General features: G+C 37.3%; 2 long non-coding RNA genes and 1 pseudogene across 2 annotated transcripts; 2 read left to right on the top strand and 1 right to left on the bottom strand.

The window, feature by feature from the left end:
- The first annotated feature begins 1,827 nt into the window (after positions 1-1,827).
- Positions 1,828-3,318, top strand: LOC140856605 (uncharacterized). Its single transcript, XR_012140010.1, has 2 exons — positions 1,828-2,322; positions 2,883-3,318. It is a non-coding gene; the product is annotated as an uncharacterized lncRNA (long non-coding RNA).
- Positions 3,319-12,078: 8,760 nt separating this feature from the next.
- On the top strand, positions 12,079-12,679 carry LOC140856604 (uncharacterized). Its single transcript, XR_012140009.1, has 2 exons — positions 12,079-12,188; positions 12,351-12,679. It is a non-coding gene; the product is annotated as an uncharacterized lncRNA (long non-coding RNA).
- A 184-nt stretch (positions 12,680-12,863) lies between these two features.
- Positions 12,864-24,629, bottom strand: LOC140856603 (hydroxyphenylpyruvate reductase-like; annotated as a pseudogene).
- Positions 24,630-26,366: the final 1,737 nt, after the last annotated feature.

The raw sequence follows: 26,366 nt of genomic DNA, 5'->3' as shown, positions 1-26,366 counted from the left end.
TGACCCACTGGATCATGGATCGAGTTCAGATCAAAATACTGAGATATCGAATAGGGTTCGGATCGATCCAAACCTACACCCGATTCAATCCATTGTCAAGCCTAATGGCAATCCATCTCAAACTTGCGTCATAAATAATAAATCTGACTTCACTATGTTGTCCTCTATCTTTTATATTACCATCGAAGTTGATTTTGAAGAAACTGGGTGGTGGGGGTTTCTATGAAAATTGGATCACCTGAGACATAGTAACTATTGAGGTGGGATCCCAATTTTCCGGTTATCAAGGATCCCTCTGAACTCCTAGTCCTCGTTAAGGCAGTGGCTTCAGCCATGGCTCTAATCATCATCCTCAATGGATTATCTTGGATACTTTCAAAAATCCTGCTATTCCTGGCTCCCCAAATGTAATGAGCAATGTAGCATAAGCAAGTCATCAACTCTTATCGTGGGGCTCCTGTTTGGTTCTCTCGACCAATGAAATGGATGAATACCTCCCTATCCCAAGATTGGGAACTAAACGCCAACCAAGTCGAACATGCAACTTCAAATAATTTGGGCAACATGAGAGAAGAAGATAACATGATCAACAGTCTCCACTGCATCTCCACACAGGTCACAAAAGGGAGTCACAGCAACACCTTGGTAGTGCAAAATACTCCTACGAGGCAACCGATCCCCTCCAACCTTGCAGATGGAAAGGGCCACTTTGGGATGTACCTGTAGTCTCCATCCACATCCAGCCTAAGTCTTGGCCTTTCGGCAGCCCCTGATCAAAGATTACAACTCACTGACCTTGCTAGAGATCATTTCATCTCCTACTAATTGGTCCGAATAATCCCCCAAGGGAACTGCCAAGGAGAGAACTCAAGAGCTGAGCCCACTGCCAAGCGATGTCTCAATGGCTCCTCTTAAGATTGGTAATTTTCGACATAACCCATTGACACAAACACGACATAATACATATTTTGATGGGTTTGGATTTAGAATACATGAGTTCAGATCATTAACGAATCAACCCATTTACGATATGATAAATTTGTATCTTAAGCGGGTATAACCCATTTTGATCCCTTTGATTAAATGGATTAAAATAGATTAACGGGTTACACGACATGTTTAAATATATTTAACATTTTTATTTTAAGATTATTTGAGGACCAATGAAGAAAATTAAAAAATTATAATCCTAATCTGAAATAAACAACGATGGTTTTCAGAACTATAAATTAGCATAGCAGATAACTAAATTATTTTTATATTATTTTAATTTTTTGATTAAATTTTTATTATTTTAATTAAATTTTATAAATAAATTAAATAATTAGACGAGTTGTGTATTCATTTGATCCGTCAATATGATTATTAATCGTATCAGATGAATTATGTCGTGTCAATCCGTATATATTTATATTATGTTCGTATTTCATAGGTCAATCCATTTAAATAAATCATATTCGTTATATTCTCAAATCGATACAGCTTATTTACGGCCCTGAACACGAATCGCCAGCCCTATCTACTCTATCCCAAATCCTCGCACTATCAGAGATCAGACCACGAGCCACGTTGCTCTCCGGGGCATTATGATCAATAGTGAGTGGGCAATGAGCAAAAGAAATCGCAGACCCGGGGCGACAAAACCCAATCACAAGCTCTACATCTTCTATAAAGGCTACATGGCATTTATCATTGGGTCCTTGCATTTGAGATCTCTCTCCAGTCTTCTATAAAGGCTATCTGTGGTAGCATCATCACCAACTGTACTGTAATTAGTCAGTTTACTGATCTTGTTACCAATTTCCTCTTAGAATTTTATCATTCATAAATATGTTTAACACAACATAATCAAGTATAATGCATAATACTAATTTACTCAATCTTGCTTAAGTTTTACATATGATTTTGCTTAAGTTGTGATACAACTTTTTAGTTAATGAGGCCTTCTTGTTCATACTCTAAGTGTGATGTCAGTGATTGAAATGGGTCAAGAAAGCATGAATGGAATATGATCTGAATCTAAAGAATGAGAACTTTTGCTGTACCAGTTTATAGTTGGAGTATGTTGAACCCCACCACCCCCCCCCCCAACACACATTTAATTCTTATAATCTTAAAAGTAGAAATAGCTGCTATCCTTTGTTTTCACACAAAAAATTGATGGCTTTTCTTGGACTTTCCTCTGCATCTTTTGGTTATATAATAGTTATGCTATACTTAAAACATATGATAATTTATTTGTACCTGTTTCCTTGTGCAGCTGAGCGAGAAGCTGTTAATGCAGCTGAAAAGGCAGAAAGAAAGCTTCAGTTAAGAGAGAAAGTATGTCCTTGAGTCCCTTTTTACCACAAAGACGTTAAGTAGTTCAACAAGAAAATCTTTGGAAAACATTATAATTGTTGACTAAGATCAATATCAAACATGGCTCTTAGAAGAGACATGTTTAAGGAGGATCTTGCTGTGATATTTTAATAATTAATTATTTGGTCCTTCCCAAGTCCGAGTGAACTTTGAAGGGTTGGATGCTCCTTGGTTGGATGAGCACAAGCAGTGACCAGTAAGACTGTTGCCCCTTCGTGTCAACTAGCGTCTAGTTTTCATTGTCAGACTTCTCTCTTAAGTTGACCTGGTGAGGAATTTGGCAGACCAATTATCACAGATTTAACATCAACTTGACCTACTGTCATAAAGATTATCTGATCCTTTCGTGGAACCTTCTTGATTTAGAGTTTTGAGTGATAGCAAACCCCATCTTATTTGGAAAAAAAACTTGGATGATGCTTTATTTTGAAGAGGACGATCACAACCTTTTATAGGGGAAAAAAGCCAGCAGTAAATAAATAATTCTCTAGAAAGCTCATTTGTGATCCCGACATTTGCAGAAACGGAGAGAGGAGATGGAGAGGCTTGAGAAGGAGAGACAGGCAGAGGTAAGGAGCTACAAGGGCCTGATGGTGTCAGAAAAGATGACATCTAACAAACAGATTGCATCGACCAACAAATCCCTGCAAGAACTGGAAGAAGACTTCATGTAACTGCGGCAAGTTACTTGTGGCTGGCAGAAAGCTCAAACTTTGGAAGCTCCACATGATCAGTGCAGCAAGTTGAAGGATTCAGGTCACTTGGACACAGAACTAATGTTCTGATGACTTAGTTAAGCCGACAGCTTCAGACCTGTTTTTTATCACAAGTTGTCAACAAGGAATGGGATCATTTATCAGTTGTGGTTGATACAGGTATATTTGTTACACAGATGATGAAAGACTAATGGTTTAGATTGTCTTATGTTTCTTATTTGAATGATTATTTTCAATTCTACCTGGAGTTTCTATCCTGTTCTTGATGTGAAAAATGCTTCGATCATTAGCCTTGCTATATGCCAAAGCAGCCAGGCCGAGCCAAATCTGAGCTTTTTCCTTTCTCCTTGACTAGTGTAAATCATTGTTGAGCTCTAGATATTTGCAAGATGTGGCTTAGCTTGGCTGCTTGATACCTACCATTGAGATGAGTAATATTTCAAAAACTTCGATCCAATTAGGATCAAGATGTAGACCAATTGAATTTCTTGTTGTGATATGAGTCGAAAACTTTTTTTTTAAAAAAAGAAATCGTTGTCGGTTCTTCTCCTGAAAAAGACTTTCAGATATCTGGATTTAATGGTAGAATGGAAGGACGTAGGAAGGCTGTGTCTTGGCTTCTGGTGCAGTCTTCTTTACTAAATTGATTTGTTTATTTTAGAAGGTTCAATTTCTAATTTTTTGAATATTAAGTATATTAATGTTTATGTGAAGATCGATAATAAATCATGCTTAGTGGAATAAGATCCGTCGTTTTAATTAATTTTCAGCAGAACTGCTAAGTCCATGTCATGTACGTGCGATCCATAATTTGACATGAATGGAAGCTGGTTCTTTATTTTTAGCTCATGCATACGAATCCTATGCACATGTTGGGCGTCACCAAACTAAATCGGGATTGAGAAATTCTTTGTACACCGTGGGTGGCATAGAATGCACGCGCCGCCCATGGTGGTTTGCTATGGTGCGGTGGGTGATTTTTTTTTTTTTTTTTTCTTTCACATGAGTCAATCATTATGGATGGTGCATGCGATTTTGCGCTGTCTGTGCCCATGGTACACAAAGAATTTCTCAATCGAGATGAGTCTAAAAGACTAGCACTGGTGGTGTGCTGGGCTTGGGCACTGAAAACATCGATTTTAGATAGGCCTGACTTGTAGTCTGTCTAAAATGAATATAGTTTTGGTCCGATGTTCGGCCTATGATCAGCTTTATAAAAAATTCATTTATACATATCTTTGAAGGGAATTTTTTTATGCACCATGAGCAGTGTAGAAAATCCGACGTAGAGTGCACGTCTTATTCGATTGATTTACGTAGTCATCATTTTTCAATGTGCATTTAATGTCTGTAGGTTGATTTTTCGTTTAAAAATTTTGTATGATGAAAATATCTTTTCTTTTTGAAAAAAATTATTACATCCTTTGGTATAATATAGCTTACGATGTCATAATATGATCTCGAATATCATAATATAAGATGGATATTTTTGTCCAATCATTTTTCAATACGTATTTAATTTCTGCAGGTTAGTTTTTTTCGTTTGAAAATTTTGAATGACGAAAATATCTCAATCTTTTAGAAAAAAATTACGACATCCGTATATTATTGTTTTAGAATGTTATAATATAATGCAGAATATTATAATTTTTTTTAAAAAAAATTATTATATAAAATTTTTAAATAAAAAATTAATTTATAAATATTAAATATATATTAAAAAATAATAAATATATAGATCAATCGGATGGGACAGTGTATTCTACGTGCCCAAAGAATCTCGCTACCCCTGAAACCCGTTATTTTTCTTTCCCCTTCACGTGAAAGGAAAGCAAGCACGTGAAAGGAAAGCAAAGCACCAGCGCCAAAACCACCGAAGTACCCCTTTTCTTTCTTTGTTCGGCTTCGGAACGGCTCTATTTTGACTTTGTACAGTTATTTTTTTTTGGGTGGAAAATGAAAATTAAATTCTATGCTGCTACCTCCTCGTTATCACCATCCCTTTTCGACCGAGCATGGGGAGAAATGGGCTAGATTACCCAAATGGACAAATGGTTTGCAAAATTAGTACGTGCCATCTCATCATACCATGGTAGTACCGGGAGCGATTCTCTGTGCACCGCGCGCGGTGCAGAAATTCAGCATTCATATGTTTTTTTCGGAGCATAAAAAATTAAAATAATAATTATTTTATGATTTTGCACTCATTACAAAATTATATATGCTGAACCACCACCCAAAATAAAATAAAAAATAATAATAATAAAAAAAAGGGTATGACATATTGCCGTTCAACCTTATTGGCTTCATCTATGATACAGGTTCCACATGGAAAATTGTTGGGGTCCACTTCAGCTAATGTCGTATGTTGAAATCCAAAAGATGATATTGGGAACGTATGGCTCGACTTTGGACCATTGACACCATCGCATTCGGATCCTGTAAAATCTAATGCCGTGATTCTGTTTCATTTTTTTTTTTTTTTTTTAAGAATTATAAAGAGTGGGATGCACGAACGCGAAGACATCTTTTCTAAGCCATCCTAGAGTTCATGAAAAGGACATCTTGATTGATAGAACAACTCCCTTGGAATGTATGTGGGCAATGGTTCATGAACCAGTTGCATGTGGATGAGCGAATTCTTTTTTCATATGCTCTTCTACTCATTTCAAGACAGTAACACATAAAAGAGTTGGCTTATAAAGCAAGCGCACTCGCGTGCAACCTATTAAGACATAATAATAATAATGGTAGTGAATGGCAATCACGTTATTATACTTTTAATCGACCATTCAATTATCAATTGGGTGCTGCGACGTTCTCACTGCGAAGGCCATCATCCATCCCATCGACCGCTTTTGCTGGAGCTATTTGAATTAATACGTCGTCCAGATAGTTTAATTGTAATAATTATGGAGCAAAAGTAGTGATATTCCTTCATGTTCACAAGGCCCCCTTCGCTTGGTTTGGTACTTGATAGATCATTTCGATGATATAACCGTGCATGTCTTGATGACGCTCGTGGAAAAAAAAAGAAACGGAAAAGTGGCTAAGCGAGATTATGATTAGCGGGCACCCTGCCTTGTGGACCGTATAGTCGTTAGTCATCTCTGGAGCCCACAAGATTTAATAATTTTAAAAATATATTTTATATCTCATCCAATGAAACGCCGACTGATTTTATTGCCTCATCTCCTCTATCCGCAGCATTATTGCGCGTGGAAGTGGCTGGCAGTGGCACGTCGGAGAGAGAGAGAGGAGCGTTTGTTTGTCTGGTAGCATTGAGAAAGAGAGAGTGGGAGTCTTAATCAAAAAGAGCAGAGAGAGGGTGGCTTTTGTTCGTTCCTTGGTAGGCATTCATGGAAGGCAATAAAGCTTTATGGTTGGTAGTTTTCCTTTCGTTGATTCCTCAACATTTGGAAGCCCTTTTAGAGTGATAAGAAGGACAGGGCTCTGGCGACTTCCTCCCAAGCATCGGGTTTCAACTTGGTTTTGGAGAGAGAAAGAAAGAGAGGATGTTGGAAGGGAAGGCATCGATCCAGGATACTGTCACCTCCCGAACCCAACATTCGGATCGAATACGTGATGGCCGCACACTCCTTAGAGCAAGTCCTAAAGAATATGCAAGGCCAAAAATAAATATTACAACTTTAACATCCATAACAATTAATTTCAACAATAATTCATAAAATTTTGTATAGGTACAAATTAAATTTCTTCAGTTCTCTGATCAGGTACTATAACACTCTATCTATCCATCTGCTCACCCATAAATCTAAGCCATGGCCAATCATGAACATCCTGTATCTCTGAAAAGAAAAGAAAGATGAAGGGGTGTGAGCTTTACAGCCCAGTAAGAATTCCCATATCACACTAATATAGTAATATAGTCTGAAAATAAAGAATAGCAATAAAATATAAAATCTCATGTTCAATGTCCAGAATAATGCAAACATTCATAAATTTGCTGTCTTGTCAAAATAGATGCATCATCATATGTTAACAGGTGAAACACTTTTGTTCAACAATTGTTTCATGCCTTATCTTTCATTTCTCTTTTCATAATCACATGACTTTTAACATTTTCTTTCTGACTCTGGACTATCCAAGTCTATACCTCAGTCATCATCCGGATCGAATCCACTTTAAAAAGTCTTTCAAGACTGTCCCAGGATGAGCTCCTGGCCGGCTATCCCACGTACCAAAGCCCGTGAGAGGCTGTCCCAGGCATAAGCTCCTGGCGGACTGTCCCAGGCATGAGCTCCTGGCCGGCTGATCCACCTGTAAGCCAGTGGAGGCTGTCCCAGGCATAAGCTCCTGGCGGGCTATCCCAAGCATAAGCTCCTGGCCGGCTGTTCCACATGACAAGGCTAGTCCATACCATATATCTCTTTCTTTTCATTTAATCATTATGTATTGATTTCATCAATCAATTCTGTCTTGCATTATGATCAATTCAGATATGTCATATCCATATAATCATGCCATCAATCTCTGATACATATATATTGACATAACATACTCATGCTCAAAATCAAATAACAGTATCTCAGGTATAATAAATTCATCGATCTCAAATCCGACGATGCAAAACCAACGATGCAAGACCAACAGCAAAATAGCATATACATAATAGTGATCATGTACAGGAATTCTTACCTTTACCGGTGACTGATCCAAATACAGAAATCAATGTTCTTCTTTGATTTATGAATTTCTTTAACAAAATATTCCACTCGATATCATTTGCAGACAATCATCTCTTCGTAACCCTGATCAAATATAAAGATCATATATGGAGAAAATTACCGATAATCGATCCTAATAATACAGATCGAGGATCTCTTAAGATTAACCAAAATTAGGACTTGTCTATGTATCTGGATCGTCCACTGATCCATAAGACTTCTAGAGAGAGAAAATTCATGAAGAGAGAGAAAATTCTAGAGAGAGAAAGTAGAGAGAGAAAGTGGAGAGAGAAATTTTCATATCCTTCAGATGAGGCAATCATGGTCGAGACCATCCGAGGTCCTATCAGGGTGACTCAATATGAATCAAGTGTTACAAATTTCGAATAGGATCGGACTGGGATCAGACCTACTGTACGAATTTTGGAGCAATCTCAATTCATCATATTTTTAATTCAAATATATCCTAGGATCTGTGATGCAATCAGAGAGAGAGAGTAGAAAGATTCTAGAGAGATAAAATTCACAAAAAGAGAGAAAGATCTAGAGAGAGAAAATAGAAAGAGAATCTAGAGAGAGAAACTAGAGAGAGAAAGTAAAGAGAGGAGAGAGGAAAGATTTTTCTCTCTTCTTCTTCTTTTTATTTTATTTTTATTTTTATTTTTCTCTTTCTCTTTTTTCCCTTTTTTTTTTCTTTTCTTTTTCCTTTTTCTTTTCTTTTTCTTTTTCTTTTTTTTTCCTTTTTCTTTTCTTTTCTTTTCTTCTTCTTCTTCCTTCTTCTTTTCTTCCCGCGGCCTCCCTTGGCTGAAACAGGGGAGGACCGTGAGGTCCCCCCACCTCGGTGGCTCGGGCTCCGGTGGCTTGGCCGGAGATCCGACAACGACCGACGATGGGGTTCGGCCGACGGTGGCCAGCAGCGGACGGCCGGCGGCAGGGTTCGGTCGGGAAAAATCAAGAAGAGATTTGAAAACAGGGAGATTCTTTCGCGACTGATTTTCGGCAAAAACAGTGGCCGGCAGCGAGGCTTTGGGCCAGGGGAGAAAGGGAAGAGGGAGAGGAAAAAGAGAAGGGGCTTACCTCGAGCTCCGACAATGTCGTCAGCTCCAATTTCCGGCGAGCACAAGTACGGAAGACCTTGACTTCAACCGGAGAAAACAAGGAGAAAGGAGAGAGAGAACCGGTGATCACTATGGGTTGTTTAGGAGGGGAAGAGGGGGTTTTATAGAGGAGGAATCCGTTTTTTACTCGGATTCCTCTCTCCTTTTCATGGTGGGAAGAAGACTCTCAATGGGAGTCTTCTTCCTCCCGATTCCTCTGTTTTTCTTTTTTTTTTTTTTTTTTTTTTTTTTATGGGCTGTGGCTGATTCTGGGCCGGGGTGTTACATTCTCTCCCCCTTCAAATAATTTCGTCCTCGAAATTAAGTTATGTTGTTGAGACATATTTCAAAGTATACATTCTTCATATCATTCTCAAGCTTACAATAATGTCTTTTATTTCTCATGATCTTGTTATAACAAAAATTATTTGAAATCTCAAACTCATCCCTTCTTATTGATTTCTCAACTTTTTTGAAGAACTGTAATATTTTGAACTTGTATTAATATACTACCATTATTTATCTAATACCTTTCACTCGAAATTCATAATTATCTCAGACTAACTTTGATAGAAAGTAAATAAAGAAAGGTCGAACATTGGACACTCTTCATGATTATCGATTTCTTTCTTCTCTTGACCTTCCAATAAATTTTATATGTAGACTCTCATCTTAAGAGAAATCTCAATCTTCTATATTAGTTCAAGTAACAATATTAGATTAAAAAAAAATATGAGATCTATGTCAGGACATTCTAAGTTTGAACTAATATCAGAACTATCAAGCTATTAATAAACTTGAGATATCTAGACTTTCTTGGCATTATCTACAATGAAGCAACCTACTAACAAAAATTATCCGATTATGATCAGATAAAAAAATTATTCTTTATTAACAACTAATGTATTCCATAATATCTTCAGAATCAAAGAATTAATATTTCTAATCAATTTAACCCACCATGCTTTTGCTGCGCACTTTGATCTTAATTTATTAATTTATATAATTATATCAAAGATAAAAATATCTTTATATGTTAGATCAATGCAGAATAGATCCAACCTTCAAATTTCATATAAGACTTAGGGCAAAATTTTAAGTTTTTTTTTTTTTTATTTTTACTACCTTCGGGTATAGCATATAAAAATTAAATCTTAATCTACTTTCTATGTTTGAAATCATTGCATAAGTTTCATCACTCTTCAAGAATCCAACATATCTAGAATTAATTAGAGTTAATTTTAGATTTACCTTACAATCATTTAGATAATTTCTAAATCAAACTTTCTTTTTAAAAGAATTAATTCTAACTTGACAAATTAGAAGAACTCAAGCCAACATCTTTATAAATAGAATTAACTTGATTATTTCTTATAGAACTTCCTTCATCACAACCCTTAATATTAATCAATAAATCTATACAAAATCTTGTCCCTTGTATAAGTCATTCAAAATTTAACATTAGCAAGATGTCTTAATTTAATTTAAAAATTCGAACTTTGACTTGAATAATTAATACACTTCACCATCTTCAATAATCACAAAAAAAAATCTAATCCAAAGATAGTAATATGAATTATTAAAAAATTTTATCATAACCTGTATATCATTCTTTGACACAATAAATTTTCTTCTTTAATTTAACAATAATATCAAAATACTTTTGAACCACTTAGAAAGGTAAGTTTTTGACTTGAAATTCAATGCAACTTGAAAGATCAAAGAATCATATTCAGAATATGATATTTAAGTAACCAAATATTTCACCAAGATGTGTATCTCATATTCTCATAATAAAATTCAAGTATATTTTTCATTTAAAATTGAGTTTCATATATGACCTCTTATGGGTTTAGTGTTCAAAAATATTTCTCTCTCATATGATGTAATTTCTTCTTAGACCATACCCTAATTAACTCTCTTTGATAAGTCCAGAATTCATAATGCTTAGACAATTATCATCGAAATTAAAAAAATATCATGATCTTCAATCATATAAGTTTTATATTCCAAAATCCTCTAGTATATTCAACATAACTTATCAATACCTCCCACTTCATTCCAAGGTCAACTCTTTTCATACTTAGGTCAACCTTACTAATTGAAATCTAAGATATAACTCATCAATTCTATTATAGATATCATATGCCACTTATACATAAATTTTATCTTAATATCTATTGATTCGAAATCTAAATATTGAATCTTCTCTTTTATATCTATCATGTTCCTCATGATCATAAACTAAGTTCAGATATCACTAGAATTACAATTCTAAATAATTATAACCTTAAACTCAAATACCACTTAAATCATATTTCCTAGTGATCATAACCTAAACTCTAATATCATTCTATCATACCTTTAATGATCAAAATCTTAAACTCCGATATTATCAATCATACTCTAGTGATTATAATCCCAAAGTTTTGATATCACTTATATGACAATCCCTAGTGACCTTAAACTTGGGCTCTAGTACTGTTCTGTCATATCCTAATCACTTGTATCATTGTCTCCAAATGAATGTAACCTAAGCTCTAAGCTCAGATGCCACTCTGTCACATTCTACTGATCTTACATAAAGTTTTAATATCTCTTCATAATTTCTAGTAATCTTAAACCTAAGCTTTGATATTATTCTATCACATCCTAATCATTTATATCGTAATCTCCAATGATCATAACCTAAGCTCTGATATTACTCTGTAATATTCTAATCACTCATATCATAATCCCTAATGATCATATCCTAAGCTCTGATACCATTCTGTAATATTCTAATCACTTATATCATAATCCCTAATGATCATAACCTATGCTCTGATACCATTCTGTCACGCTCCGAACCCAACACCCGGGTCGGATACGTGATGGCCGCACACTCCTTAGAGCAAGCCCTAAAGAATATGCAGGGCCAAAAATAAATATTACAACCTTAACATCCATAACAATTAATTTCAACAATAATTCATAAAATTTTGTATAGGTACAAATTAAATTTCTTCAGTTCTCTGATCAGGTACTAGAGAGGAAAGATGAGAGAGAAAGTAGAGAGAGGAGAGAGGAAAGATTTTTCTCTCTTCTTCTTTTTTTTATTTTATTTTTATTTTTATTTTTCTCTTTCTCTTTTTTCTCTTTTTTTCTTTTTTTTTTTTTTTTTTTTTTTTTTTTGTGGGCTGTGGCTGATTCTGGACCGGGATGTTACAGATACCGACATGCCCGGAAAGATGCTGCTGCAGGCCATGTCCTGCGCCGCCCAAGCCCTCGACCTCTTTGATGTCCTCGACTGCAAAAGCATCGCCGGCGCCACTCACATCAAAAAGGTCTCTCTCTCTCTCTCTCTGATCATCATCTTCTTTATACCATAGAATTCAAAGGTGATAACCCTTCTGATTCACCTCCAGTTCCTGTCTTTGTTCTTCGCAACTCGCATCCTGGATTAATATTAATTACCATGTTGTTTATGCCGGGGGGGACGGTGGCAGGAGTTTAACATGAGGTATGGGCCTGGATGGCATTGCGTGGTGGGTTCCAACTTCGGCTGCTTCTTCACCCACAGGCGAGGCACCTTCCTCTACTTCCTCATCTCCAAAGCTGCTGCTCTTACTCCTGTTTAGCCCGCCTCTGCCACTCTCTGCTTCCATCTTATAAGGCTGATGCTGCCTAGACTCAGGTTCTTTCCTCTTTTTGTGCCCAATAAACATTTCTTTTCCTTCTGAGTTTCCCATCCTTGGCTAGGATTTTGCGTTTCAAGCGAAAAACCTCCTCGATGTACAAAACAAAAGTTCAATTATAAGCAATGAAGTAGGATAAATCTTCCATCTGCTTCAGAGCTAGTTTCCACCCTTCTCCGGCTTAATCTATTGATGATTTAATTTTAGTTCGTGTTGGAACCAAGAAAAACATCTTGATTCTGAAGGGTAGAGTGCTAGCATTCAAGACCTAAAAAGAAAAAAAAAGAAGAATAAAAGGAAAAAGAAAAAGAAAATGCAGCAACAGAATGGGAAAAGTCATTTGGAACTTGCACAGGCATGAAATCCAAGTCTTAAATTGAACATCACATTTGTGGGCTTCCTGCACCCTCAAAGAGATAAAGACGCCCGGAATTACAGGTACAACATGGACATGGAATTAAATGGTATCGCCAACAGAGCCACCCTCCTTACAGAAGCTGTAGATGTTTCCAAGCAAGGAGAACCATAGGATTAACCTCAACGGCATTACCGCAGGAAGTAAAAATCCATCCAGGATAAAAATGACAAATGGACTCCAGCTGCACACTTTCATAAGCATAGCATGCAGGGGGCTAAGTGACATCAGTTTTGAACCGAGGAACAAGTAAACAAATTTACAATGAAATCCTTCACCAACTCCCTGAAACAATAAAATCGTACTGTATTTTATGCAAGCAATCACAGCACCGGAGTCAATAGGGGCTTGTTCGTCGCATGTGCCTCTAAGTTCCCAAGAACCAGGTCTGCCATCTCTTTGCGAGTTCCCCAGGTCGCGGTCCCCACATGAGGCACCAACACTACGTTCTCCAATCCAAATAGCTGCTCAGGAACATGGGGTTCATGCTCGAACACATCGAGGGCGCCCCCTCCAAGCCGGCCCTCGATTAGTGCCGACACAAGCTCTGCCTCATCTACGTGAGGTCCCCGTCCAATGTTCACAAGTACACCCTTGGGACCCAAGGCATCCATAACCTCACGATTCACAATATGGCGGGTTTCCTCTGTCAATGCGCATGCTACGATGAGAATGTGGCAGTTAGCAGCCAGATCAACAACGCTTGAGTAGTATTGTAGTTTGTGTGTGGCTTTTCTGATCTCGAGTAGTAGCTGATGGGGCAATCAAATGCTTCAGCTCTTTTGGCTATGGCCAAACCAATCCTGCCAAGCCCGATTATACCAATTGTTTTGCCACTGAACTGCAAGGGAAAAAAAATGATGACATGGTGACTGTTGGGTATAAATTCGAATACAGGTTTCTTAAATTAAATGACATGAGTGCAAAAGATATGTAACCTAAAATCTTTTCTTAGTGCAGCATGTCTGATGGGGGTTTTCATTTGTCGGAAATGGTTTTCGTGGTACTCAAACTTGCGTAGAGAGATGCAGCATTTCTACCTTCATGGCTTTCAATTTCCCAGTAAAATTGAAAGCTGTGCGGCGATACACATCCGACAAACAGATGTGGTAGTTTGCATACCAACGAATATTGCACTTATATTTGAATTGATCTTGGTGGAAAGAAACTCTATTGGGGACACTCAAAATGGATGACTAAAAACTATGACATTGCGATTGTTTTGTTATGTGTACCCTTAAGGAATCGAGATATGCATGAAAGGCAAATCTAATACATTAATACAATAAGAGCGAGGCAGCTGATATAGAAAGGTGTTTCTCCGGGTGTTATGTGAATGGATGCACGGCATAGTGACTTGAGAGCGAGTATAACAGTACAGCACTGAGGCCCACTGTTTTGGATGGTTATGAATGTGAAGGAATGAAGAGAGTCTAAGCAAACAAGATAAAAGGCGGTGGGATAGAAATGTTGAATGGATGCTTTGTGAAATTAGAAAGAAGGGAGTGAAGAAGGCTCCTCCAAGAAGAAGAGCTCGGATCTATGTGAAAAGGTAGGAAAAGTAGAAGGAAAAACACAGAGCCACATAAACATAGCTTGCTAGCAATGACCTACAAAAGCTAGTAGCAATACATTAATATGAACAATCAGTGAACAAAGTTTTATACACCAAACCCCTATTTGACAATTCACTAGGTTATGACATTATGCTATACATGAACAGTTTTTGTTTCAGATAACTCATTGTTGGTTGAATTATCTTTTAAACTTTTACATGCATATAAGTGTATAAACCGAATGCATGGAGTCCTACTGAAATTTGTCAATTTTTTACAATGTGAGGTGGAGTTAATCTAATTAGAATTCGGACATGTAGGAGCAGTCCTCATTATAATTTGCTAAAGTTGTCTCTTGTGACAGGTGAAGGTCCATCCTAGACCCAGAGTTGATTCACAACTTACAGACCTTCAAATATTCCATCTTTTATCTTACCAAACATCTGCAACTGAAATTAAGAAAGAATGACAGTTAAAGGGCTCCTGTTCGGATAAGCACATCAACAGATAGAATTTGAAATATTCAAGATTTGGTGTGGTCTAGCAGGATACTGACGCCCCGTAAAATTTGGGAAACAGGACATGTTTCAACTAACAAAGCATCATGCTTTTCAGGAATAATCGTCCTAATTTCAGATGTGCACTATGACTCTTAGCTTACAAGATGGCATTCCTTAATTATCTTTTATGACAAGATATCATAATTAGTATAACTGAGCTATTGATTTAAACACACACAACTCCATCATAAACAAAAGATTTAAACATAGAAAAAGGCACTACCTTAAAATACAGGAAAGAGGCTGTAATCAACCTAATAAGGCACCAAGGTTTCCAGAAATGACGTACCTTATTTCTGATATGACTATGACCCTCAGCTTATAAGATGATATTTTTACAATTATCTTTTACGACAAATGTGATATTTTCTTAATCAGTATAATTGGGCTACTAAGTTGAACATACACAATTCCATCATTAAAAAAGATTTAAATATAACAAAAAGGCAGGTTATCAAAAACAGCCACTTAAACAGTCATGCAATTCTGTACCATTTAAGCAGTACCCATTTAACCAAAAAAGAGGCTATTTTAGTTATATTAGACATTTACATATCTGCTTTGTTGCTAAGCAGTTATCTAATCTGCTTGACCATTAAATTGATGATCCGACAGCTGGTTATTATCTAATATTAAATATACTAGCTAACATGATAGAATGATAACTTGTATTTATCTTATTTACAGTTGATTATTTTTATGGTATGGCATTAACGCATGTCAAGAAAATGAATTATGTTAACAACACAGAAAATGCTTTTTTTTGCCCTAGTCACTAACAATTTCTTTGCCTACAATAAGCAAATGGTGCTGGAAGCTCCATCAAAACCAAAAAGCTTCCTTGCTTCGCCCAACTACCATAGAATAGTGTTCACCACCTCTATTTCTTTCCCATTTTGTTTCTGAAACCTAGGTCTAAGCTTTCCTTTGCCATGGTCACCCTGATACCAGAGAGAGAGAGAGAGAGAGAGGAAGGGGTGAGAGAGTATATGGAATACCTACTAGTTTTGCAAATCTGAATTACACTTCATACAATAACAAGACATGACCAAAAGAAAGCTAGTCCTTAACATCTGATAGTTCTGAGGCTATCATTATTTAGCACCCATGTGTTGACCTGTCACTTCTCATTGCTTTATATAAAATATCATAAGCCTTATAAACCACAAAGAAGATTCTTTGTAACCAATTTGTAATAATAATAATAAAGAAAAAACTATATGAAGTAACCCATGTATTCTAGGTCCACCAGATTACCCAATGAGCTTCATAAAGGTCGAGGTTTAGTATGCCATGCAGATTATTGGCAACATTTAATTTTTAGTTCCACCTTAATAGTCTTTTGAAATTGCACACACTTCTTAATCTAAAATTTTCATAATGGAGCTTACACTAAGGTACACCAAGCAATATTCCTCCTCAACTATGGGGAATGCGACATATATTCTGATAATATTTTGATGCAGATCAAGCTTCCTGTTAGAATTAGGATTTTCTTAATTTTCTGGTCTTTCAAGGGAGCTCTCTTTCCAGGGACATAACTTGAGTTGTACATGTTTGTGATAACCCGGCCCATTAAACCAAAAGCCCACTAAGCCCAAAAAAAAAAAAAAAAAAAAGAAAACAGGGAGGAAGACTCCCGAACGGAGTCTTCCTCTTCCCCGTTTCCGATAAAAAATCGGAGTCCTAGGGCCATTAAAAGACCCTAGGACGAGTTCTATAAGAACCCCCCTCTTCTCCTCTAAGTGTAGATCCAACAGTCACCAACGATCGCCGGAGTTTTTCTCCGATTTTTTCGTTTGAAGCCGCGGCCCCTCGACCTGTGCTCGCCGCGATTTCACGCCGGTGGGGGTCACCGGAGGTTGTGGTAAGGTCTCCCTCCTCTCCCTCTCTTCTCTCCCTTCTTTCCCGTGCCTGTGGGCACGATTGCCGGCGACGGGTGTCACCGGATTTTGCTGGAAAAGAAAACCTCTATTTTTGCCTCTTCCTTTCTCTGATTTTCCGGTACCGACGGTCATCCCCGACCGCTGGTACGGGCCCTCCGAACTCGGGGGAAGACCGCCCTTGTCGCCGGCCACCGTCGGGCAAGGGGTGGCCGTGAACGGCCGACGTAGGGAACAGGGACCTCTAGGTCCCCTGTTCCGGCCAAAGAAGGCCACGGGGGAAAAGAAAAAGAAAAAGAAAAGGAAAAGAAAAAGAAAAAGAAAAGGAAAAGAAAAAAAAAAGAAAAGAAGAAGAAGAAGAAGAAGAAAAAGATATAATCATATAATAATGATAATAATAATAATAATAATAACAAAAGAAGAAAAAGAAAAGAAAAATATATAAAAATAAAAATAAATATAAAAAAAAAGAAAAATTTTCTCTCATCCCTCTCTAAAGTCTTTCTCTCTCTAGAATTGGATACTTTCTTTCTCTACTTTCTCTCTTTAAAAAAAAATTCTCTCTCCAAGAAATCCTATGAATCCCTTATTAGGCTATCTTCTCCACTCCTAGGGACCTAGGGACCTATGACCTTAGATCGGTTTAGAGCCGAAGGAAGAGATTTAGTGGACTGATCACCAAATCGGTCATTTCTTTATATTGTAATTTTATTAAATATATGAAATAAAATTTATTGATGATTTAATATTTTAAATAAGACTGTCCGATTCTTTTAAGGAAGATTAAAAGGTCCCGGATGATCGAGATAAGTAGATCTTATGCTCCTTATTTTTAAATGATCATATTTTCATGCAAAGAATTATTATTGATGAAATCATATTTTTTTGTAAAATTAAGGATCAGCATATGTGATATGAAAAAATATATTTTATTATGAGCATTGATTTCATGAATATGTCTTATGAAAATAGCATGATTATGAAGCATGAATTTCATTGTTTTTCCATCTATGTATATGTATGCTTTAAGAAAAAGATATAATGATTTCAAAGGCTCTCAGATGGCTATGAATGAATTCCTTCGGGAAGATCGACATCCGGAGCTAGCATCCACACGAAACATGGCCCTGCCAGCGGGTATAAAGTTGGCACATGAATTAAGAATTCTGTCGATTAAGAAACATGATCCTGTCACGAGTATAATAGTGACCTTAGCACGAATGTCTGTGAGCAATGTTTTGAAACATGACATGAATACATGATGAAAATGATTTACGATTCATAATTGTGAAATATACATGATTTATGCATGCATGATGAGCTTATAACTTGTTTTATTATATGCTCTATGAAATATTTATTTTCGCAATAATTATTATTTGCTAAATGATGCATTATCATAGAAAACTTATGCTTGATCCGATAAGGAAGCGGAAGTCTACTTACTGGGCTAGTGTAGCTCATATTTTTTTTGTTTTCTTTTTGTTTGAACAGAAAAATAAGGTTAGGATCGACAAAAGGAATCCAAGCTTGAAGATCGACATAGCAAGCTGAAAAATTTGACAACAGAAGTTTAATTTATTTTATAATCATGGATTTGTAGTTATTTATGAATGTTGAGATTCGGATTAGTACTTGCTTTTGGATTTAGATGCTCTGAACCAATATTGGTTCGATTATTTGATGAATAATAGAATTGAAATTTTTTTTATTTGATGGATTTTAGATGATTATGATGGATTGGCTTCGTGTTATCGTGGACTCCATCCCTCGGTAGCATGGCCGTGTTATGTCCCGATTTGGGGCGTGACATTTTATGGTATCAGAGCTTAGGTTATAATCATTGGGGATTATGATATAAATGATATAAATGATTAGGATATGATAGAATAATATCAGAGCTTAGGTTTAAGATCATTGAGATTATAAAGTGATATCAAAATTTTATGTATGATCAATAGGATGTGATCAAGTGGAGTATAATGGATAATATCATAGCTTAAGATTATGATCATTAAGGACGTGATAGAATGATATAAAGTTTAGGTTATGATCACTAGAGAATATGACTTAAGTAGTATTTGAACTTAAGGTTACCATTATTCAGGATTGTGACTTTAGTGATATTTGAACTTGAGGCTAAGATCATGAGGAACATGATAGATATAAAAGAAAGAATTCAATTATTTGATTTCGAATCAATAGGTATTATGATGAAATTTATGCATAAGTGGCATATGATGTCTATAATAGAATTGACGAGTTATATTATAGATTTTAATTAGCAAGGTTGACCTGAGTACGAGAAGTGTTGTCCCTAGAATGAAGTGGAAGATATTGATATATTATATTGGATATATTCGATGACATTGGAATGCTAAACCTATATGGATAAAGGACATGATAACTTTGCTGATTTTAATGTTAATTTTTTTTTTAAAGAAAAGTTAGTTTGGAAGTTGTCTAAATGATTGTAAGGTAAATCGAAGGTTAACTCAAATTAATTCTAGACATATTGCATTCTTGAGGGGTGGTGAAGCTTATGTAATAAGTTCAAACATAGAAGGTGGATGAAGATTTAATTTTGATGTACTATGCCTAAGAGATAGTAATAACAAGAAAATCTTAAATTTTATCCTAAATTGTATATGAAATCTGAAAGTTGGATCTATCTTTGATTGATTTAACATACAAAGATATTTTTGATAGACTTAGATAATTTGATAAGTTGAGATCAGAGTGCGCAGCAAAAGCGTGATGGTCTGAATTGATTAGAAATGTTAATCCTTTAAATCAAAAGATATTATGAAATACGTTAGTTGTAAATAAGGAAGGATTTTACTGATAATAGATGGATGCTAGAGAAAAAATCTATCTGATCAAGGAAAGACTTGAAGCAGTACAGGATAGACAGAAGAGTTGAACAGATAGAAAAAGAAGAGAATTGGAATTTCACTTTGGTGATTATAATTTTCTAAAAGTATCACCTACAAAAAATGTCATGAGGTTTGGGAGACATGGCAAGCTGAGTCCGCGATTTATTAGGCCTTTTGAAATTTTGAGCCGAGTAGGAGATGTTGCTTACGAACTAGCTTTACCACCAGAATTATCTAAAGTGCACAATGTCTTTCATATTTCACCACTAAGAAAATTTATACCTGATCCAAACAGTGTGATAAAGTATGAGCCATTGCAAGTTCATGAAGATCTAACCTATGAAAAATTTTTCCTCTGAATTATTGATCGAAAAGAGCAAGTTCTAAGACGGCGCATCATTCCGTATGTAAAGATTCATTGGAGTAATCGTGAAGAGAGAGAGGCCACATGGGAGCTTGAAGATGATATGAAGACGAGATATCCACACTTATGTGAAAATGAAGGTATGTTAAATTTTGAGGATGAAATTTTTTTTTAAGGAGGGTAGAATGTGATAACCCGGCCCATTAAACCAAAAGCTCACTAAGCCCAAAAAAAAAAAACAGGGAACGGAGTCTTCCTCTTTCCCATTTCCGATAAAAAATCGGAGTCCTAGGACCATTAAAAGACCCTAAGACGAGCTCTATAAGAACCCCCCTCTTCTCCTCTAAGTGTAGATCCAACAGTCACCAACGATCGCCGGAGTTTTTCTTCGATTTTCTCGTTTGAAGCCGCGGCCCCTCGACCTGTGCTCGCCGCGATTTCACGCCGGTGGGGGTCACCGGAGGTTGTGGTAAGGTCTCCCTCCTCTCCCTCTCTTCTCTCCCTTCTTTCCCGTGCCTGTGGGCACGATTGCCGGCGACGGGTGTCGCCGGATTTTGCTGGAAAAGAAAACCCCTGTTTTTGCCTCTTCCTTTCTCTGATTTTCCGACACCGACGGTCATCCCCGACCGCCGGTACGGGCCCTCCGAAATCGGGGGAAGGCCGCCCTTGCCGCCGGCCACCGCCGGGCAAGGGGTGGCCGTGAACGGCCGACGTAGGGAACGGGGACCTCTAGGTCCCCTGTTCCGGCCAAAGAAGGCCACAGGGGGAAAAAGAAAAAGAAAAAGAAAAGGAAAAGAAAAAGAAAAAGAAAAGGAAAAAAAAAAAGAAAAGAAAAAGAAAAGAAGAAGAAGAAGAAAAAGAAAAAGAAAAAGAAAATATATAATCATATAATAATGATAATAATAATAATAATAATAAAAAGAAAAGAAGAAAAAGAAAAGAAAAAAAATATATAAAAATAAAAATAAAAAAATATATATAAAAAAAAGAGAGTTTCTCTCATCCCTCTCTAAAGTCTCTCTCTCTAGAATTGGATACTTTCTCTCTCTACTTTCTCTCTCTAAAAAAAAATTCTCTCTCCAAGAAATCCTATGAATCCCTTATTAGGCTATCTTCTCCACTCCTAAGGACTTAGGGACCTATGACCTTAGATCGGTTTAGAGCCGAAAGAAGAGATTTAGTGGACTGATCACCAAATCGGTCATTTCTTTATATTGTAATTTTATTAAATATATGAAATAAAATTTATTGATGATTTAATTATTTTATTAAATATATGAAATAAAATTTATTGATGATTTAATATTTTAAATAGAACTATCCGATTCTTTTAAGGAAGATTAAAAGGTCCCGGATGATCGAGGTAAGTAGATCTTATGCTCCTTATTTTTAAATGATCATATTTTCATGCAAAGAATTGTTATTGATGAAATCATATTTTTTTGTAAAATTAAGGATCGGCATATGTGATATAAAAAAGCATATTTTATTATGAGCATTGCTTTCATGAATATGTCTTATGAAAATAGCATAATCATGAAGTATGCATTTTATTGTTTTTTCATCTATGTATATGTATGCTTTAAGAAAAAGATATAATGATTTCAAAGGCTCTCAGATGGCTATGAATGAATCTCTTCGGGAAGGTCGACATCCGGAGCTAGCATCCACACGAAACATGGTCCTGCCAGTGGGTATAAAGTTGGCATATGAATTAAGAACTCTGTCGATTAAGAAACATGGCACTATTACGGGTATAATAGTGACCTTAGCACGAATGTCTGTGAGCAATATTTTGAAACATGACATGAATACATGATGAAAATGATTTACGATTCATAATTGTGAAATATACATGATTTATGCATGCATGATGAGCTTATAACTTGTTTTATTATATGCTCTATGAAATATTTATTTTCGCAATAATTGTTATTTGCTAAATGATGCATTATCATAGAAAACTTATGCTTGATCCGGTAAGGAAGCGGAAGTCTACTTACTGGGCTAGTGTAACTCATATTCTTTTTGTTTTCTTTTTGTTTGAACAGAGAAATAAGGTTAGAATCGGCAAAAGGAATCCAAGCTTGAAGATCGACATAGCAAGCTGAAAAATTTGGCAACAGAAGTTTAATTTATTTTATAATCATGGATTTGTAGTTATTTATGAATGTTGAGATTCGGATTAGTACTTGCTTTTGGATTTAGATGCTCTGAACCAATATTGGTTCGATTATTTGATGAATAATAGAATTGAAATTTTTTTTATTTGATGAATTTTAGATGATTATGATGGATTGACTTCGTGTTATCGTGGGCTCCATCCCTCGGTAGCATGACCGTGTTATGTCCCGGATTTGGGGCGTGACAATGTTCCTTTGGGATATGATAGTAGTTGTCTTGAAGCTAACTTCAAGTCCAACAAGTTCTATATTTTGAGTTTCAGCTAGTTTGGTGATTTGGAGGGTCAAAAGTTTGGCTTAAAGTTCCAAAATTGGATTAGTGTTGAGTTTGTGTCATTTTAATAAAAATTTTATCTTATTTTTTGGCTGAATTAGAAGTTTTAGGTGGTATGATGTTGGTTGGGAAGTACTTTACAAGTGTCTTGGTTTACAAATTATTCTTGATGGCTTCGTAAATAGAGAAAGATATACCTACAAATTCAATAAAGCATCTTCTTTGAGTTATGAATAAAATTTCTTCACATGGTGGGTCATACGAAACCCCAAGGGTCTCCCCTCAGCCCCTATGCTTCTCGTATGCATCATAGTTTGCGTTTGATCTTTGCATCCCCCACATGATACATAGGCAAGAAGAAGGGGGGGGGGGGGGGGGAGGGAAGTAGAGGACGGATATGGGTACGAAAAGATAGAGATCTAGAGGACATGGAGGTGAAAGGAAAGAGAAAAGGAAATAGGATGAAAAGGGGTAACAAAAAAAGAACTGGAAAAGTAATGGGAGAAAATCACCAATCAGACATCAATAATTAGATGGCAGTCTCTTCCTTTTCTTCTTCGAGAGTTATGGCAATATGGCTGAAACATCTTCCCCTTTTGTCCTCTCCTTGAATAAGCTAGAATATTTTAGGTTGCGTTTGAACCGAAAAATAAGAGATTGGCAGGATGCATTAAGTAGACATATATGATAACAAATTCTCATTCTTACGTTATAAAAAGTATGTAAACTGCGCAAACAATGATAATATTCTAAGTGATATATAGTTTAACAACTAACTGCAAGCATCAAATAACTTCAAAAACTTTAATTCAACTAATTGCTACACACTAGCTAAAAATAAATTGTAGATATGAGCCCAAATAAGCAGCCGCCTACTTGCCCACTAAACCACTCCAGATGCCCAACAGACCATCTCGGCAACATTTGTTCGCTATATCCATACATCCCATTCATTCTTCCCACCTTGGCAACATTGACCAGTTCAAAACATCCTGGGGATCCCTATGGTCCCCAGCATTTCCAGCCGGTTACTAATCTCAGGCACTATAGCTCACAGTAGCCAGCCAGCCATCAATAATAGAAACCCCAAAAAGGAGGAGAAATACGAAAGCAAGCACAACAGTAGTCATGCTATCTGATGTAAATTCTTAATAAAAGACACGATTTTTTTGAGACTTGCATGAAAGAATCCTAATAGAAGAGAAGAAGAATCCTTCCCAAACCTTGGAGGTGAGCTTATAATCACCCTTGGCGTTCCACGCCCCACTCCGGACGTAGCGGTCGGCCTCGCAGATCCGGCGCATGGTGGCGATGGCGAGACCGATTGCGAGGTCGGCGACGTCGTCGGTGAGGACGTCGGGGGTGTTGGTGACCCGGATCCTCCTCTCCCGGCACTTGGCGAGGTCCACCTTGTCGAGCCCCACGCTGCAGGACGCCACGATCTCCAGCGCCGGCAGCGCGTCGATCATCTCCGCGTCCGCCCCGACCGTTGAAGTGCCCACCAACGCCCGGATCGAGCCGGCGTTCGCCCGGAGGAACTGCCGCCAATTCTCTGGAGGGGTCTCCCACAGGCGGAAGAGCTTGCACCGCTTGCTGAGCTCCTCCTCGAGGTACGAGTTCGCGGGGAAGGTGAGGAGGACGCCAAGAGACTCCATCGCCGGCGGCGGCGTAGTAAGAGAAGAAAAAGGCTTAGGGTTAGGGTTTCTGTCGTCCTCGGTTCCTCGTTCTTCCACTCGGCACTTGGTTGGTTTCATTTCGCCGGCGAGAGTAGGCTGGCGGTAAATAAGGGGACGAATATCGAATCCCGGATCAGATGTTCTCCTTAGAATAGCTGCTGTTGTTTTAGACAAGCATTTGCATGACGCGTATCGTCCGTGGTATTGTTCGAGGCCTCTGGCGTAGATTATTTTCTTGGACGGGTCAGATGGATGAGGATGAAGCTGGTGAGCAGTTTTTGTCTTTTTTTTTGGTTGAGGCCAGCTGGTGAGCAGTTTTCTGTTTTTTTTTTTTTTTTGGTTGAGACCGGCTACTCAATAGCCTGGCACAAATGCATCCAAAAGCATCCGACATTGTCGTGTACACGATGCGGAATCTTAGCTCCTGCAGCCAAAGCATACTTTCAATGTGCTTGGCCATGTAGGACACCATCCAATTAGCTATACTGTCTCCTCTCTATAAGTTAGCGAACAACATGAGCACTGCATATGGTGAGTCTCGGAGTATCAGATGGTGGGGAATGATTGCCAATTGAGGGCTTGGTAGTAGAAGACAATTAAGAAATTACCGTCCGGGAGTTGCCTTCAGAGATCACTCTATTAGCTGTTAGAATGATACGACGTACACCAAATCCTCGTAGGCAGCTTTCAACTTTGCCCGAAGTATCCATGAATCAAAAAGAAAGGGGCCATTAGTGGTAATTAGACATGACAATTATATCCGATCCAAACATATCTCATTCCAATCCAATCTATTAATATTGATCGAATTTTGATCCGATCCGATCCAATCCAAAACTGATAAATTTATATTTTGGATCGTATCAGATTCAGATAGTGACCGTCCCGATCCGAATCTAATCCAATCTTATGCATATATATTATAAAAATATAGTCTGGTTATATAAAATATAGATCTTATAGTCTTTAGACTTGATTAAAATTTCAAAGATTGAAGAATAGTAGTAGGTTCTTATTCAATACTTCTATTTTCATCTAACAAATCTCATTTAAGTGGATTGAGCATTCGATCGGATGATCCGACATCCAATCAGATCGGGTATGGATAAAAAAGGTATTGACCCGCCGGATCATGGATCAAGTTCAGATCAAAATAATGAGATATCGAATAGGGTTCGGATCGATCCAAACCTATACCCGATTCAATCCATTGTCAAGCCTAATGGCAATCCATCTCAAACTTGCATCATAAATAATAAATCCGGTTTCACTATGTTGTCCTCTATCTTTTATATTGCCATCGAAGTTGATTTTGAAGAAGCTGAGTGATAGGGTTCCTATGAAGATTGGATCACCTGAGACATAGTAACTATTGAGGTGGGATCCCAATTTTCCAGCTATCAAGGATCCCTCGGAACTCCTAGTCCTCATTAAGGCAGTGGCTTCAGCCATGGCTCTAATCATCATCCTCAATGGATTATCTTGGATACTTTCAAAAATCCTGCTATTCCTGGCTCCCCAAATGTAATGAGCAATGTAGCATAAGCAAGTCATCAACTCTTATCGTGGGGCTCCTGTTTGGTTCTCTCGACCAATGAAATGGATGAATACCTCCCTATCCCAAGATTGGGAACTAAACGCCAACCAAGTCGAACATGCAACTTCAAATAATTTGGGCAACATGAGAGAAGAAGATAACATGATCAACAGTCTCCACTGCATCTCCACACAGGTCACAAAAGGGAGTCACAGCAACACCCTCGTAGTGCAAAATACTCCTACGAGGCAACCGATCCCCTCCAACCTTGCAGATGGAAAGGGCCACTTTGGGATGTACCTGTAGTCTCCATCCACATCCAGCCTAAGTCTTGGCCTTTCGGCAGCCCCTGATCAAAGATTACAACTCACTGACCTTGCTAGAGATCATTTCATCCCCTACTAATTGGTCCGAATAATCCCCCAAGGGAACTGCCAAGGAGTGAACTCAAGAGCTGAGCCCACTGCCAAGCGATGTCTCAATGGCTCCTCTTAAGATTGGTA

Source organism: Elaeis guineensis, chromosome 3 (assembly GCF_000442705.2).
Source record: "Elaeis guineensis isolate ETL-2024a chromosome 3, EG11, whole genome shotgun sequence".
NCBI lineage: Eukaryota > Viridiplantae > Streptophyta > Magnoliopsida > Arecales > Arecaceae > Elaeis > Elaeis guineensis.
This window is presented reverse-complemented; position numbering and strand designations above follow the sequence as displayed.